Source organism: Terrapene carolina, unplaced genomic scaffold (genome assembly GCF_002925995.2).
Source record: "Terrapene carolina triunguis isolate 2854851 unplaced genomic scaffold, T_m_triunguis-2.0 Scaffold714, whole genome shotgun sequence".
NCBI lineage: Eukaryota > Metazoa > Chordata > Testudines > Emydidae > Terrapene > Terrapene triunguis.
In genome coordinates this window covers 10,762,836-10,779,471 of record NW_020665065.1, presented here as the reverse complement: position 1 = coordinate 10,779,471, position 16,636 = coordinate 10,762,836, and positions in this window count along the sequence as shown.

Below are 16,636 nucleotides of genomic sequence, written 5' to 3'. Positions count from 1 at the left end.
ATACTGAATTCAGGCACCTGGATACAGTGTCAAAAGCCTTGTCATTACAATGACTCCCCCCCCCCTCCCCCCAGGAATGCAAAAGGAAATAAATACAGGATTACAAACAATTGATCAGCACACAACACTGGATTTCACACAAGGGCAGCACACAAGCGAAAAACTATTAGTTGAAAGACATTGAATAACGGAATATGAACATAACTTCACTTTTAAGCTTAATTCTGCATTTTGTACAAAAAAAATTAGGTGCAAAATTCAACCCGACATCAGTGACGGTGGTTCTAACTCCACACCCTTGATTTAGCCGCTGTATTCAGGCAGTGACCCCACAGCTGCCAGGCCTCTGTCATTCTCCGTCTCCTACCCCCTCCCTCCATCCCGATTCAGCTCCTAGAGGATTGTCCGTTCATCATCCCAATATGGCTGCCCTGGTAATTATGCTGAACTGAATACAGACGATACAAGCCCTATGGATGGGTCCAAAAACGCAGTAAATCCCCTGCCCTTCTGGTCTCCCCCCAACCCTTCCCCAGCAGATGCTCTGGGACCATCCTTCTCTCCCAACCCTGGAGGGAGCAAATACAGCCTCCACCATGCACCTGAAGATGGGGATGCAGAGATGCGGCTCGATCCGCACTTTGGGGAGAAGGCAGGATCTGGAGACCGAGGTCCGGGGTGGGGGCGGGCGGGGAGACAGCAGAGGCGCTGGCACCGAGCGTCTCCTGGGGGAAGGGGAGAAGCAGGGGGGGGGGGGACTGGTGCGGCGGATCTGGCCGGCGCAGCAGGGAGGAGAAAAGGCTGCCAGCGAGCTCCACGCCCTTGGGCCGCTGCACTGACAGCTCCGGGCAATCTCCCTCGCCAGCAAAGCTCCAGGACAAGCTGGCCCCGGCCATCGCCGCCCGGGGGCTCCCCCCAACCTCTGCCAGCACTACCCGCAGCCCCCGGGTAAACAAGCGGCCCCCGCCCATCCCCGCCGCATTATGGCACCTACCTCTCCCCCCCCCGCAACCCCCCTTTCACGGGCGGTTTAACCGTCCCCTGGCTCCTCCCCCCCCTTTCACGGGCGGCTTCCCCATCACCCCCAGGGGCTCCCCTCAGCGCTCACCTCGGGCGGGGCCGCGGACAGTGGGGGTCCGGAGGGGTCCGCGGCGCAGTCAGCAGGAGGAGGAGGAGCCGGCGGAGACACGCAGAGGAAGGGAGAGGAGAAGAAAAGGGCCGCCCAGCCCCATCACGGTGCCCCGGGACAAGCTCGGAGCCCAGGGCAGCCCCGGACCGGGAGGGAGAAGGAACCCCCGAGAGGAGCCGGCCGCAGCTGCGCTGCCTTGGAGCGCCGCTTGCAAACTGACTCAGGCGATCCCTCAGCCCAGCAGCGCCCCGCCCCCGTCCCCCAGCAACGCTACCCCCCGCCAATCCCAGCGCGGCCACGCCCCTTCCCCCAATCCCAGCGCGGATGAGGGCTTAATCGCATCGCGCCACTCCGCCAATCACAGCCCGAAACAGAAGAATGGGCTCGTCCAACTCAATGCCGCTCATGGGGGTGGGGAAGGCTGCGCTGCCTCCTTGGCCAATCCCAATGCGAAACGGCGTTAAAAGTCCGCCCCTTCATCTCTTTAGCCAATCAGCGTTCGAAAGAAATGATTCTCTTTTCTCCCCTAGCCTATGACGAGCAGCCAGGGGGCGTTTGTTCGTCCGCTATCGCGCCCGGCTGCGGAGGAACACCGGCTCGGGCCTACGGCTCTTTGCGGCTGAGGAGGCGGCCGTTACCAGTGGGGTACCGCCGCAGGGCTGGGGAACGAAGGCGGTTGGGGGGCTGTCCCGGGGGGCTGGTGAAGGGGATTCAGGTCTAGGACCCTGCCTGGCCGAGGTGTGGCTCGAGGCCTACTTCTGCCATAGCATCGGGTTGCCGCACAACCCACCGCCACCCCTCATGAAGGGGGCCCGCCCCATGAGACGGGTAATGAATTGGGGGACAGGCCACTTCACGAGGTGGGGGGGTCTCCTTCCTTGTCCCGGCTGCTGAGACTAACTCCGCTCACCCGGCAGCAGGCCCATCTCCATCGCTCCAGGCCACGGCCCCAGACAAAGCCCCGTCTCCCAGCAAGATCGTGGTTTCTAATTGCACACGGGAGTAACGTTTTCTTCATCCGTTTCCTTGCTGAAGGGACAAGAGCAGCCATAAAATCCTACGTGATAGTTTGGGGGTTGCTGGTTGGCTGGCTGTTAAAAAGGAGGCGCCCTTCTGAGTGTGCTGGACAAGAAGACGAGAGAACTGTTCCCAGCCCAGGCTAGTAAGAGAAGGGTAGCTTCAATTCTGCTGTTAGCAAAGGAGGGGGAGCTGTTCTCCATCTCCTCCCCCCCACAAGCACTTCTACCTTAACCCTAATCCTGGAAGAGTTTTATGGAGAGAGGAGTTGTATTTTAGGCCAGCTATTCATGACCCAGTCTCTGAGATATACTTACTGTCATCAGTATTGCCAGCTCATGAGTCAGGTGCCCAAAAGAGTTGCTTGACTCAAACTCATGAGATTTTAAAACCTAATACACTTTAGGTTCTTTGTATATGCCCTCTGGTTTGTAAATCCTTAGGATTCACATTTTCAAGCTTTTCTCTGTAACTATGAAGGCTATAAAATTACTTTTAAAATTAAAGCTGTGAGACTCACTTAGTCACATGACTCCAGAAGTTGCAGCTTTAATAAAAACATCAGCTATCCCACTAAAATCATGAGTTTGCAAAACTGTAACATACTCTTTAGTGAGCCAAATAAATTACTAGTGTAACAGCATCTCCAAACTTACTTTAATGTAATTCCACATCAAGAATTAATTTGTTCAGTATGTTTACATACCGTATCTCCTTACATAGGTCAGTAATTTTACTCACAAATATATGTTACTCTGGACCCTGGGTAATCTTTAACATTTCACTTGTTTAAAAACTATAGATAAATGGAAAGAGGATATGTTTTTTTTTAACTATAAGAAAGAAGAAAGCAACATAAAAGGAGCTATGCACTTATTAGGTAGAAGGGAGAGAAGGGCTAGCTATAGTAGGCAGAGGCAAAATAATTGTTTTAGCACTACAGCTGATTGTTTCTTCCAAATTTAAAGGGGCAGTTACCATACAGGTATGCTGGGAGAAGCTATAAAAGGGTAAACCCAATGATTCCTAGGCATTTAGGCCCTTTGGAAGGTTTTTAATTTACAACCGTGAGTGCTGGATTAGGCCCAATGAAAGCAAGTTACACATACAGAAAATATATTGTAGTCTCTTTAGAAGGGCATTTTGGGGTATGAGACAGCTTGAGTTGTCTAGAGCTACAAACTGACATTTTCTTTACACATTCTCATGGCCATTTGTTTTCCTGTGAATGTTTAAATAGCTTTTGTAAACTTGTTGTGTAATCTAAAGTTATATTTGAGTGCTTTAAATATTCATGATGTATGTCTTACTGCTTCATGCTAAAAATTGATTTGTAGTGACAATCTGCTCAAAAACTCTTTCTAGCTCTATATAGATTGGCCTATGCTACTTTAGGAAAAAATGGATTGGAAGGAGGAGAAAGCTCAACATATGCCCTTGAGCGAAGGCAATGAGTGAATTAATAAGAGGGAGGTCAAGACTCACAGTTCTTCCTTTGAGGAAAAGTACAGAGTTATGGATGGGAGAAATGGCACTTTTCTTGGCCCACTGAAATTGTCATTTAATCAACACTTTTAAAGAGCTGGTGTGAGGTTTTTAAACTATTACAAATTTCCAGTCTGTACTCATGCTAAAGCTACATTTACTACATGTATAGTTTTGAAGCATTAAGACAATTACATCAGATCAGCTCAGAATACATTTGGTTGTCCGATTTGGGTTTAAAATACAACTATCTTCATAGTCTGCTAATAAGGGCTTTCAATGCAGTGCACTCCTTTCTTCCTGATACTTGGATAGACACAGACATATCAGTTATGTGGTTAATTGCCAGATATTTGCAGTGTAAGTGAATGCAGAAAAATCTTGCATGCATGAATAAATTCTTGTTTTCTATCTGTTCCACAAAACTCCATTTACAAATTTAGTAAGCAAAGTGTCAAGATTTTTAATCCTAGCAGACCATTTCAAGTTAAATTTTTTCAGAACCGCTGTTGTCTGAGGTCATTCAATAAAGAAGGATGAAGTCACAGATCTTTTTTTGGAACTGTCAATAGGGAAGTCTGTGCTGTGCTGCATGTGACTCTTGCTTCTGGTCCTCAGAGTGATTAACATGTAATATTCTGTTGTTAGAGATGGCAGCATTTTGCACAAGTAAGGCCAAAATAGTCAAAAGTGGCAATTAGTTCTGGGTGCCTCAACTTTTGGTGCTCCATTTGAGACATGTTGGGTTCTGATATAAGTGCTAAGCACCTACAACTTCAAAAGGAGACATGGATACTCATTACTCCTGAAAATCAGGCCCAAAGTGGCACATAAATCAGGGGGCACTCCTGAAAATTTTAATGTTAGTGTCTTTTCTGTTCAGTGTTGTGTTCCTTGTTTTAGTTAGCATTCTCCTCAGGCTGATCTTGTTGCCAGGCTTCCTGCAGGGTAGAAAAATAGTAGTTGCAGAAGAAAATCCTCATTCATGACCTGGTAAAAACAATCATGTCAGGAAATGTATGTTGTTCAGATCCTACAAAGAAAATAATAGTGAGGTCTGGAGCAATGTTAACTATGGAGGTCATTTATGTAAACAAATGCATCCTGAATGCAACTAAATTCAGTGAAAATGATTATTTGTACTTCTGATGAGCCAGCTGGATGATATGCAAATGTCTGCTTCTTGCCTATCTATCAGAGGTGAATAATAATTTTGTGGATCTTTAACTCTCTCTCTCTCTCCTTATTAATTGAGAAGGAAGAACTCACAATTGTTAAATACCTTAAGCCATAGAAATTATTTTCAGCTTCAGCTTATGTTTTGTTATTCAGCACATGTGCAACAATACATATATGGCCTTCGTGTTTTGGTGGCCATCAGGCTTTATTGTTCATCAAGGTAACTGTTTATTTACTAAGGCAAAACTAAGGTCAGTATTTACCTAATGTATCAATATGTCTCGATGTTCATTTTAGCAGACCTCAGAGTCTGCATATTGCTTTTGACAGTCTGTTCATCTTTCACAGAAATTCTAATCACATTCTAATCTCTCAGCTTTCCAACTGCAAAATTTCACACCCACTCCACAACTAAAACTTGAGTGGTTCTAGAGATTGAAACCCAGTCACTCAGCATCATCCTAACACCCAAAATCTTTTTGCTATCTTTGTAATTAAATCTTAGCTTTTAAAACTATATTTTAAATTAAGATTAAAGATTACATCTCTTGTGTGGCGTGATTTTACTCTGTATATCTGCTGGAGCTATGAGGATGCCTGCTTGTATTTCTCCAGGCCTTGTCTTGCAGCACTGTCCTTTTGGCAGAGATGAAATGGATGGGACTCCCTTGAGAACTGAATTTTCCTCCTGAGTTAACTGGAGGGGTTGCTGTTGAATATTGTAAGGCAGAGTGTCTCACTGCAATATCATGGATTTAAACTGAGCATTCCAGAATGTAAACCAACAAGCTGAAGAGTTGTACTGTCATGCTGGTCCTTTATTAAGCACAATTTCTTTTTGCAAATGTTTGATACCCAAGATTTCTATATCCAGTACAAGATTTATTTTTGTTCCTCTCAATCACAGTGTTCAATATTTGTTTGTATTAATCTGCATTCCTTCTGACACATTCTAAGAAGCTTAAAAATGGGGGTGGGGGATTTTATTTTTGTCCTTTTCTATTTGGCAAATATTTATTTCCCTTCCCCCCCCCCCACCCGCAATGTGTTTTTGGATCAAGTTGACGTGAGCATAAGTGTTTTTGTTTAGCAGCTACAATTTTAACTTGCATTCATAGTGATTCTTTGCATGGCAGCATGATTGTCAGTACAGATGTGGAAACATTACTTGCTAGTTAAACATTGCTGCAGAACCTGCAAAGCAAGAACAAAATGTAGTTTTATAGGTCCTATAAATTACCATTGATATGGTTTTAAAGTTCTTGTTGATGAGAGTATTAGATTTAGAAGTAAACAAAGAATCTAAGCAAGATTGAATCTGGTGCCTAAAGCGTTTGACATTGCCTTCTTAAAAAATCCTATCTTTAAAAGCCTACTATAAATTATTATTGTCAGATATCTGTTTTGTTGTCACCGTATCCCACAGCTTTCCCTGGTGACAGCTGGAGGTGTTTAATTTCACTCAAAGATCCTGTGAACCATTTGTTCATGCATCATTTTTCTATAACAGACATTTTTTACTAATTAGGAATAACCTCGTATCAGTTAACTTAGGTCTTAAAACCATGATTTAAAAAAATCCCACGTTGTCATTTATAGGAATTTCTGTACAATGACAAATGGTCTCCAAACACATGGGCAGAAGAAGAAAGGGCCTTAAGGAGGCTCACCACCAAATTTCATACAAGTCTGTAAACTGAATAAATATAATAGTACCTAAGGATTGATTGGGAATAGCTTAGTGTTCTCCTTGAGTGTCTGTTGGGGTAATGGCTTTTCTGTAAAGGATAAAAAGGATTTTAGGAGGAGATACCTTGAGGCTTAAACTGTCACCATATGGAGTGGAATTACATGCAGGTTCTTAAATGTTTGGGTTTTTTTCTTTGTCAGTTACAAAGTATATAAAATACGCTATCTCTTTGTGTGAACTAAGTATGAGCTAGTTCACCTGATGGATGATACTGCGGGGGAAGAAAGGTAAATTGAATGGGCCAAAGTGGTCCCTGATATAACTCCATGGAAGTCACTGAAGTTAAATCATGGATAAATTTCTCCCAACACTAACAAGTTATTTTTTCCTTTGTTTATTGTTTTAAACTTATAATTAGAAATGGACCTGAACAGAAACCCAGATCCAAACAACCCTGAAATTTGGGAGAGTCCAGAGCCAAACTTCATGACTAGCTCCTGTTCAACTAATGGAATGAACCAAAATTGCAGATTGACACATCCCCATACTTCAAGCATGGTCTAATGTCTGTTTCAACTCTGCAGCTTGACCTCATGTCAGCTTGTAGGTAATTAGTAATTTTATGTTCTGAGTGATGTAATGTGGAGCAGTTATTGACAACACATAGTTAATGCAACTGTCAATTCAAAAGAACCCAGAACTTCCTAAGCTACAAAACAACCATCCACCCACCAGTCCTTTAAATGCTCTATATAGGAACAGTCCTGAATACAAATGCAACAGAGTGACGTCAATGGATGCAGGTGACATTTCTTACAATGCAGTGTAAAATTGCATATCTAGGTGCAAATGACCAGGAATCTGTTGGTCTAATAATTTGTGGCTCTGACCCTAAATCTCCATGCCATGTCATCTAAATTATCTGTGTAGTGCAGGAAATATACAAAATGCTTTACAAAACAAACACAACATTAGCATTTCTCCTTCACCAGAACTTAGACAAGATTTTAGTCAAAGGAGGGGAAAACATTTTTATTTTTATGTTATGACAGAACAGGTTGGGGAAGCAGTTCAGACCTTTTTCAGTGCAACCCAGAGAGAAAATCAGGAGCATCTGTATATTTCTATGATCTTTTCCTGGGCGATATTTCCTGTCTGGTTCCTTCTCTGAAATTACACATTTCTACTAGCCACTCCTTCCTGACACTTCCAGTTTACTCAGTGAGAACTGCCTATCTCAAACTATCCATTTCCATCTGTTATTTCTAAAGCACATGCAGTCTTCTGATTCTAGTGTCCATCCCTTCTTCCACTCAGAACACAATGCTCACTGTGGATAAAATTTACCCCCGTGTAAGGGCTCAGCATGAGGTAAATGCATGTCTCACCTGAACTCATGGCCTATGCACTAGATGAGTCCTACCACCTCTTCTGAAGGACCCCATCTTATGAAGGTTTAAGTGGGATTGAAGTGATGCATATGTATTGTGGTGTCCCCCCATACAGGGATGAATTTCATCTGATTTGAATAGCAGAAGAGAAGGAAATTATCACTCTATGATGTCATCTCTGGAGACAGTTTGGTACAATTACCTTGGGGAAAGCAGGTTCAGCAATTACAGCAACATGAGACAGGTAGAAAATAATGGAAGAGCTGTTGTAACAATCATTTCAAAGACTCTAAAAATTGCATTCTCCCGAGGCAGCAAAACAATCACAGTAAAAAGCATCCAAACTGGGACTGCCAAAAATGTCTTGGCATTAACACATTTCCAAGATGCCCTTAAATATTAAAATCAGAAAAAACTGCTCTTTTTGGTGTGTGTGACGCAGCATGAATCATCAGCCTTCCTCTTTGTGTTTAAAAAATTAGATGAAAATTTAGCATGGAGAGAAAAATAAAAAGCTCTGACTACAGGCGAGAGAACAATATTTGTGTCCCATTCTGAGGATTTTGAGAGAGGTAAGTATTATTTCAGGGTTGGTTTTTTTTAAATACCTTTTAGTATAACTTCTCCATTTTCTAATATTTTTTCTCCTCTGATCTGTTTTTCCAATATATCAGTCTCTGTCAGCAATAATAGCTTCCTCCAGACACACACCCGGTAAGAGGAGTCCAGTAACATGAGCCCTTTCAAAAGGTACTGGATTGATACCATATTTTGTTTGAGGGCTGTCGCTTGGTTGTTTGGGACAGTAATTGACTGAAGAGTATTTTAGTTTCTGTATTGTTTTTAAAGAGATCAATTTTTTCTGTCTTATGACTTCTATAATGACTGATCTCAGGAATTTTTTTTTATATAGGTCTTTTTCTATTCAGGGAGGCAAATAGAGGTTACTGATTGAATCTTTAAATGAAAGGATGTATTTTAACATATGGGATTACAGTGTGTGTCCAAAATGTATACTAATTTCTTAAGATAGTATCTACACTACAGTTAAAACATTTGTCCCATAACCTGGCTACAACACACATCCGTTGTGTAGTAGAGCTACAATGCATCCAAAGCTTTAGCCTGATTACGGAACATCCCCACTACAAATTGCGATGGTTAGCATATTTCTGTATATCAATTTAAGTGTATATGGTATGTGATATAATTCCTGTTCAGGGGAACTTAACTTCTAAATTGATCCAGAACAGTGGGAGAGAGGGAGAAGCAGGGGAGAGGAGGGAAGGAAGAAGGGATATGCAGAATAAGGCTGAGGTTGTTTGCATAGTACAGTTGCAGTACCCTAGTTCCTAAGGTTTGGTTTGTTTAGAATAACTTTGTTTAAAGGGATATAATTAGAGAATCAATTAAAAGATTGTGAGGGGCGGGAAAAGGTGGATATTGAGGAGGGAGGTTGCATGGCATACACGATCGAGGTGGTTGTTCTACACGTAGGTAGCAACATGAGAGAAAACATGGAGGTTCTCCTTAAATCTCAGAATATTGATTTTTTTTTGCTTTTGGAAAGTGCTTAAATGTTAAATTCTTTGTGCGTCCTTTGGCAACCTCTGCTAAATACAGGACACTGCCTGTATTTAGGCATTGTACCTTGGCATATAACTATTCCATTACATTAGAATCATTTTCATTTTGGCAGTCCTCCAACATCCCAAAACGACTAGCTCCTAAAATGTCATCATGGAGGATTAACCCAGTACCCCACGCACAGCTGGATTGACACTGAAAGCACAGCTGCTCATTTGCACACTCCCCCATGCACAAGTTGCCCATGACCCCAGCAGGCACTTTCTGTCTTAGGTAAGTGGAACCCTATTGGGTCACTCTACCTCCACAGCATTGTCAAACATTTTAGTCTCTTAGTCCTTCACTGCTGTGAGGTGCTGGAGACCCTATATGCTGCTCTTCTAAATACTTCTGGCCAACTGAACGGGAAATGCTGCTGGATTCCAGATAATCCAGACCCTACTATGCTGGGATGGCTGATCACTACAATACAGAGCTTTTGAATAGGTGTGGATTTAAAGAGGAAAATGTAGTAGAAAAGAAACTTCCAGGGCTCCAAGAATAACTTGCAACCCCCCAAACTCCCTGTGATAAAAATTTACAGTCGTATAATCTTGTTACAAGAAAAGAGGAAATGTTACGTAATAGTTGCATACATCTGCATGAGCTTAATACATACAAGTACAGTAGAGTGCCACCACAACATTAATTTGATGTGCTCCCTGAACAGTTAGAGATGGGTAAGGGTTTGTTTTTATATTCCTGTGCTTAAATGAGTTGGGGAAACTATTTTTTAATATGAAGCCCACAGGAGCAGAAGGGGCTTATCAGTCAGTGGCTGAAGCAGCATTGCCTTTTGATGACAGCATGAGGATGTCCTGAATCCCAGTGAAGAGTTAACAGTAGCAAGCCATCAACTGGATGACACATCCTTAACTAATTGTAAATGGGGAATCATCATCCAGTGGAGGTGTTTCTAGTGGGACCCCCCTCATTAAATCTGTTTTTGTTCCAATCCCGTTTAATATCTCTATCGACGACTTGGAAGAAAACTTATCATGCCTGGTAAAACAGACCACAAACAGTGGAGGGGTAAATGACAGTTCAGTTCTACAGAGCAATCTGTTGAACAACATGTACTTTAATACAATTAAATGTAAGGTTTATATATAGTAGAAACCAGAATGTAGGTCACCCAAGGTGGAGGACAGTATTTTGGAAAGCAGTGACTCCACAGGGCTTTGTGTTATGGGGATAACCAGTTGAACATGAGCTGACAGTATGATGCAACTGGCTAAGAGAGCAAAGGCAATAAACTTATTGGTATAAGTAGGGGAATACTGAGTAGAAGTAGGGAGCTGTTACCTCTACTGCATGCGTCAGTGCTGAGACAGTTACTGGAAGACTGTGTTCACTTCTCACGTCTGCTCTTTAAAGACGTCTACTCCTTGGGGGATTGTGTGTGACTGCGTGCCCACAGAAAACAGGCCCCAGCCTTATAGTGAAAGAGAAGGGCTCACAATCTAATTAGCTTAACAAAGAGAAGGTTTAAGAGGTGACTTGATCATGGTCCAAAGCTATGTCTACACTACCACCTATGTCGGCAAAACTTATGTCACTCTGGGGGTGAATATTTCACCCCCCTGAGCGACAGAAGTTATACTGATATAAGTGCTAGTGTGCACAGCTCTATGTTGGTGGGAGAGCTTCTCTTGCTGACATAACTTATGCTGCTCCCAGGGTGGTTGTGGGTTTTTTTTTTGTTTTTTTTTTTTTTTTTGTTTGGTGCGCTCTCTTTAATCGTCATAGAGTGTCTTCACCACATGTGATACAGCTGCGCTGCTGTAGCACTGTAAGTGTAGACATGGCCTAGATATCTACATGGGGGGAAAAGATTGACAGTAAGAGATTTCTTTAATCTAGCAGACAAATGTCTAAGATCCAGCAACTGGATCTGAAACTAGATAAGTTCATACCAGAAATCAGACATTTTTTATAGGAGAGTAATTAAACATTGGAACAACTTAGAAGGATAGGGTGGATTCTCCATCACATGTCTTTCTAAAAGATATGCTCTAGCTAATCCAGAAGTTTGGACTTAATACAGGAATCATTTGGTGATGGATTTGTCATGTAGGAGGTCAGACAAAATTGTTATGGTCTCTTCTGGCCTTAATCTTATATTCTGGAGAATGAGAAGGCAGTAGCAAAAGGGTAGTGATGTATCATACTGCCATATACTAGCCCAATTTGACCCTTTGACTATAGTAGCCTATATTACTATGAAGTCATTATATAGTGTGGGAAAGTTTACATGGTGTTCTAGAAGTGCACTAAGATAGCCCTTGCCATGAAGATGCTATATTCTGTCATACAAGAAACCTGTCCAGGGAGGGGAGGGCAAGGAGAGATTATTGGAGAGGAGAATGGATGGCTATTTGGTGGAAGTAGGCTAGTGGCTCTCAACCTTTCCAGAGTACTGTACCCCTTTCAAGAGTCTGATTTATCTTGCGTACCCCCAAGTTACACCTCACTTAAAAAATGACTTGCTTACACAGACATAAAAATACAAAAGTGCCATAGTACAATATTAGTGAAGTACTTGCTTTTTCATTTTTACCATATAATTATAAAATAAATGGAGTGGAATATAAATATTGTACTTACATTTCAGTCTATGGTATATAGAGCAGTATAAACAAGTCATTGTATGGAATTTTAGTTTGTACTGCCTTCGCTAGTGCTTTTTATGTAGCCTGTTGTAAAACTAGGCAAATATCTAGATGAGTTGATGTACCCCCTGGAAGATCTCTGCATACCCCCAGGGATAGATGTATTCCTGGTTGAGAACCACTGAGATAGGTCATAGAATTTCCCCAAAATAATTCCTAGACCAGATCTTTTAGAAAAACATCCAATCTTGATTTAAAGTCAGTGATGGAGAATCCACCATAATCCTTGGTAAACTGCTCCCATGATTAATTACAGTTAAAAACCTATGCCTTATTTCCATGCATGATGCTATGAATCATGCAGGTTATTGGTATTATTAGATTCCTGCTATACATCCAGTTTGATGATCTCTAACTAATTCCTCAGAAAGAATGTGATGCTTTCCAAACAGCACTAATGTTACAATCACAATACTGCTTTTCAGGTGACTAGTGTGCAAATGTCAAAGTCTGCTTTGGAGTGGAAGCCATGAATTGGATTGCTGTGAAAAACTGAGTGACTAGGACATTCATAGTCTTTTCATATGGGGGGTGGGGAGTTAAATTTTATTTTACCAGACAGAGCTGGTTGGAAAGTGCCATTGCTTTCTGTTGCCACTTTGAAAACCAAAATATGTCTCTTATTTGGGCTTCAGTTCTCCTCTGACTGAGGCCAGAGGTGCTGTGGAGGTGGCCTCATGAACGTTTAAGGTAACTTTCCTAGGAGCCTCAACTCAGTCTCTAGCTTCACACATGCAGATCAGCAAGTTTAATAAACTCATTTGCAGACACATCCTTTTGAAAAGCACAGCCATAATATTACAGCAAGTGTCAAACTGATTTGTGCTTTAATTCACTAAAGCATAGTTTGCACTATCTGATCTACAATATGTAGGGGAGGCTGCTTCTCTAAGTTTTAGCCACCTATTTCCCCTGTATTTCAGGTCCACCTGTACATAGCAAAGGTGGGACCAGCCATTTTGATTCAACTGAATTGTTCCTCATTTGAAGACTGTTTACTTGGGATTTTAGTTTATATTATTTCCCTTACATGTTCATTGAGATTTATTAGCCTTCAACTGTACATGCTCATCAAAGGTTCCTGAATCCATCCTAGATGAAGATGGCACTGTTTCAAGTGCTAATGACATTTATGCTAAATTTCATATAATTTTCTTACTGTCTTATGTATAGCACACTATGAATGCTGAACTTTCAAAAAGTTTTTATGCTTGATTTGATGACTTCCTTAATTCAATGCCTTTCTGAAACATTTGGTATTGTTTTCTCAAAACACAGTTATTTCCTTTGGCAACTTTTCCTTAATGAGTTATAACTGATGTCCATGGTAGTTCTGCAGCATAATGCAGTACTTCAGACTTTCCAGGTCAAATTCTGATCTTAATTACACTAGTAAAAAGCCAAATCAACCACAGTAAATTACTTCATATCTAATAGGCTTGTAAATCCTGCAACAAGTATACATACCACCCACCCTTCTCCCTGATAAGCCTAACGAAACTTCCTAAGGGTGTGACTACACTAGAAATGCTACAGCAGCACACCTGCTCTAGTGCTGCCGTAGTGTAGATCAGTGGTCTCCAAAGTGGGGTGTGCACACCCCAGGGGGTGCACAAGAGGATCCTTGGGGGTGCGCAGAGTTGTGTTTTCCCCCCCTTGCTTCAGCAGTTCAGGCAGAAGTCCAAGCGGCTTTTTTTTTTTTTTTTTCAGCAAAAATGGTAGAGCTGGCGTGGCACAGGATGCGTGCTCAAAATTTATTTTTACTGATAGGGGTGCACGATCAAAAAAGTTTGGAGACTACGGATGTAGACACTTACTACAGCAATGGAAGGGGTTCTTCTGTCACTAGTAAATCCATGGCTCAGAGGGAATAAGTAGGTAGCTCTTGGTGTCTATTTCACCAGGGCTTAGTTCTCCTCCAGCACCTTATACTGAGGTCCTGGCTGCACTTCTTCCCACACCTCATTTTACACACTGCATCTGTGGCCCCATGGAGTTGCAAGACCTCCTTGTCAACCCCCTGCTGGCACTGGCCAAGATAGCCCTCCATCACACTAGGAGCAGGAAAGCTGGGGAGTGGGCATGTTCTGTGACTTTGAGGTCTATTTCTGGTCCCTTATCCCCGTGGTTCTCAATCTTTCCAGACTACTGTACCCTTTTCAGGATTCTGCTGTGTCTTGTGTACCCCCAAGTTTCACTTCACTTAAAAATTACTTGCTTACAAAATCAGAACATACAAAAATGTCACAGCGCACTATTACTGAAAAATTGCTTATTTTCTCATTTTTACCATATAATTATAAGATAAATAAATTAGGGTGTAAATATTATACTTATATTTCAGTGTATAGTATATAGAGCAGTATAAACAAGTCATAGGAAATTTTACTTTGTATTGACTTCACTAGTGCTTTTTATGTAGCCTGTTGTAAAACTAGGCAAATATCTAAATGAGTTGATGTAACCTCACGAAAGACCTCTGTGTACCCACAGAGGTGTACTACTGTCAGGGGTTCTTTGCTCTGTATTCTCATCTGGATCCTTGATTTTCAACCTTTGACGTCACTCCTGTTCCTGTTTTTCCATTTGTTGTCCCCAGTATACAGGTGCAGCCTGGGTCCAATGGCAGCCCCACTTTGGTTGAGGGGGCAGGCCTAGACGTGCCTGTCCCATTACCCACAAATAGTACCAGGGCTTAGGTCAACTTAACTTCATCACGTAGGGTGTGACATTTTTCACAACCCTGAGCAATGTAGTTAAACCAACCTAATTTTGTAGTGTAGACCAGCCCTGAGTTCATTCTAATGAGTCAAAATGGCAAATGAAATTTAACATGGATAAATGTAAAGAAATGCACATTGGAAAAAATACCCAAACTATACATACAATATGATGGGGCCTAATTTAGCTACAACTAATCAGGAAAGATCTTGGAGTTATTGTGGATAGTTCTCTGAAGACATCCACGCAGTGTGCAGTGGCAGTCAAAAAAGCAAACAGGCTGTTAGGAATCATTAAAAGGATAGAGAATAAGACAGAATATCTTATTGCCCTTATATAAATCCATGGTATGCCCACATCTTGAATACTGCATACAGATGTGATCTCATCTCAAAAAAGATATACTGGCATTAGAAAAGATTCAGAAAAGGGCAACTACAATTATTAGGGGTTTGGAACAGGTCCCGTATGAGGCGAGATTAAAGAGGCTAGGACTTTTCAGCTTGGAAAAGGGGAGACTAAGGGGGGATATGATAGAGGTATATAAAATCATGAGTGGTGTGGAGAAAGTGAATAAGGAAAAGTTATTTACTTGTTCCCATAATATAAGAACTAGGGGCCACTAAATGAAATTAATGGACAGCAGGTTTAAAACAAATAAAAGGAAGTTCTTCACACAGCACCCAGTCAACCTGTGGAACTACTTGCCTGAGGAGGTTGTGAAGGCAAGAACTATAACAGGGTTTAAAAGAGAACTAGATAAATTCATGGAGGGTAAGTCCATTAATGGCTATTAGCCAGGATGGGTAAGGAATGGTGTCCCTAGCCTCTGTTTGTCAGAGGGTGGAGATGGATGGCAGAAAAGAGATCACTTGATCATTACCTGTTAGGTTCACTCCCTCTGGGGCACCTGGCATTGGTCACTGGCGGTAGACAGGATACTGGGCTGGATGGACCTTTGGTCTAACTCAGTATGGCCATTCTTATTCTGTTGATGCTTGGATGGGAAGAGGTGGAAGAAAATACACGTGTCATAACTATTTATATAGACTAAAAAGAGTGAGATTTCTATTGTGCTTTCCCATTGAAAAGGATGGTCAAATGATAACTGTTCTGCATAAGATTCCACTGTGGATCAGTCTTTTGTGTTGAATACTGTCAGTGTTTCATTTGTAATGAAAGAGATGCCAGGGCTCAACCAATTGTTTTACATTCATAACTGATGCAGCAAGCCCAGAAGTGCCAGGGCTATGAACTGTCAAACCTAGAAGTGTCAGGGATCAGCCCTGGCAAAAATTAAGCACTGAATACAGTACTCAAAGTGAAATAGCAGTGACAGATTTCTGCACACTTAGGCAATAGGAGCCCTCAGGGCCTAGACAAGACATACTTGTAGTTAGTGAGGAATGTATTCGACTTAGTCTCAGTTTCCATCAATGAAAGATGGATCCTCTCGGTCTTCAGTTTGCACTTTTCACATTTTAATCATCAGTCCTAGATCTGCATGAGATTGCTTATGGTTTCAGGTATCCTTAACCCCAAAAGCAGATGAGCCACAGGAGAGAAGAGACAAATCTATCAATGCAAATATCTAATTTGTAACAGCTGAATGGGAACTAAGAATTTTTCCATCTCTCCTTTCCCCAAACACATGTTCAGAGCTGTCAAGGGAAATGAGCACATTTGAGAGAGCAACAAGGTGAAACCATGAAAATTTGGAGCCCAC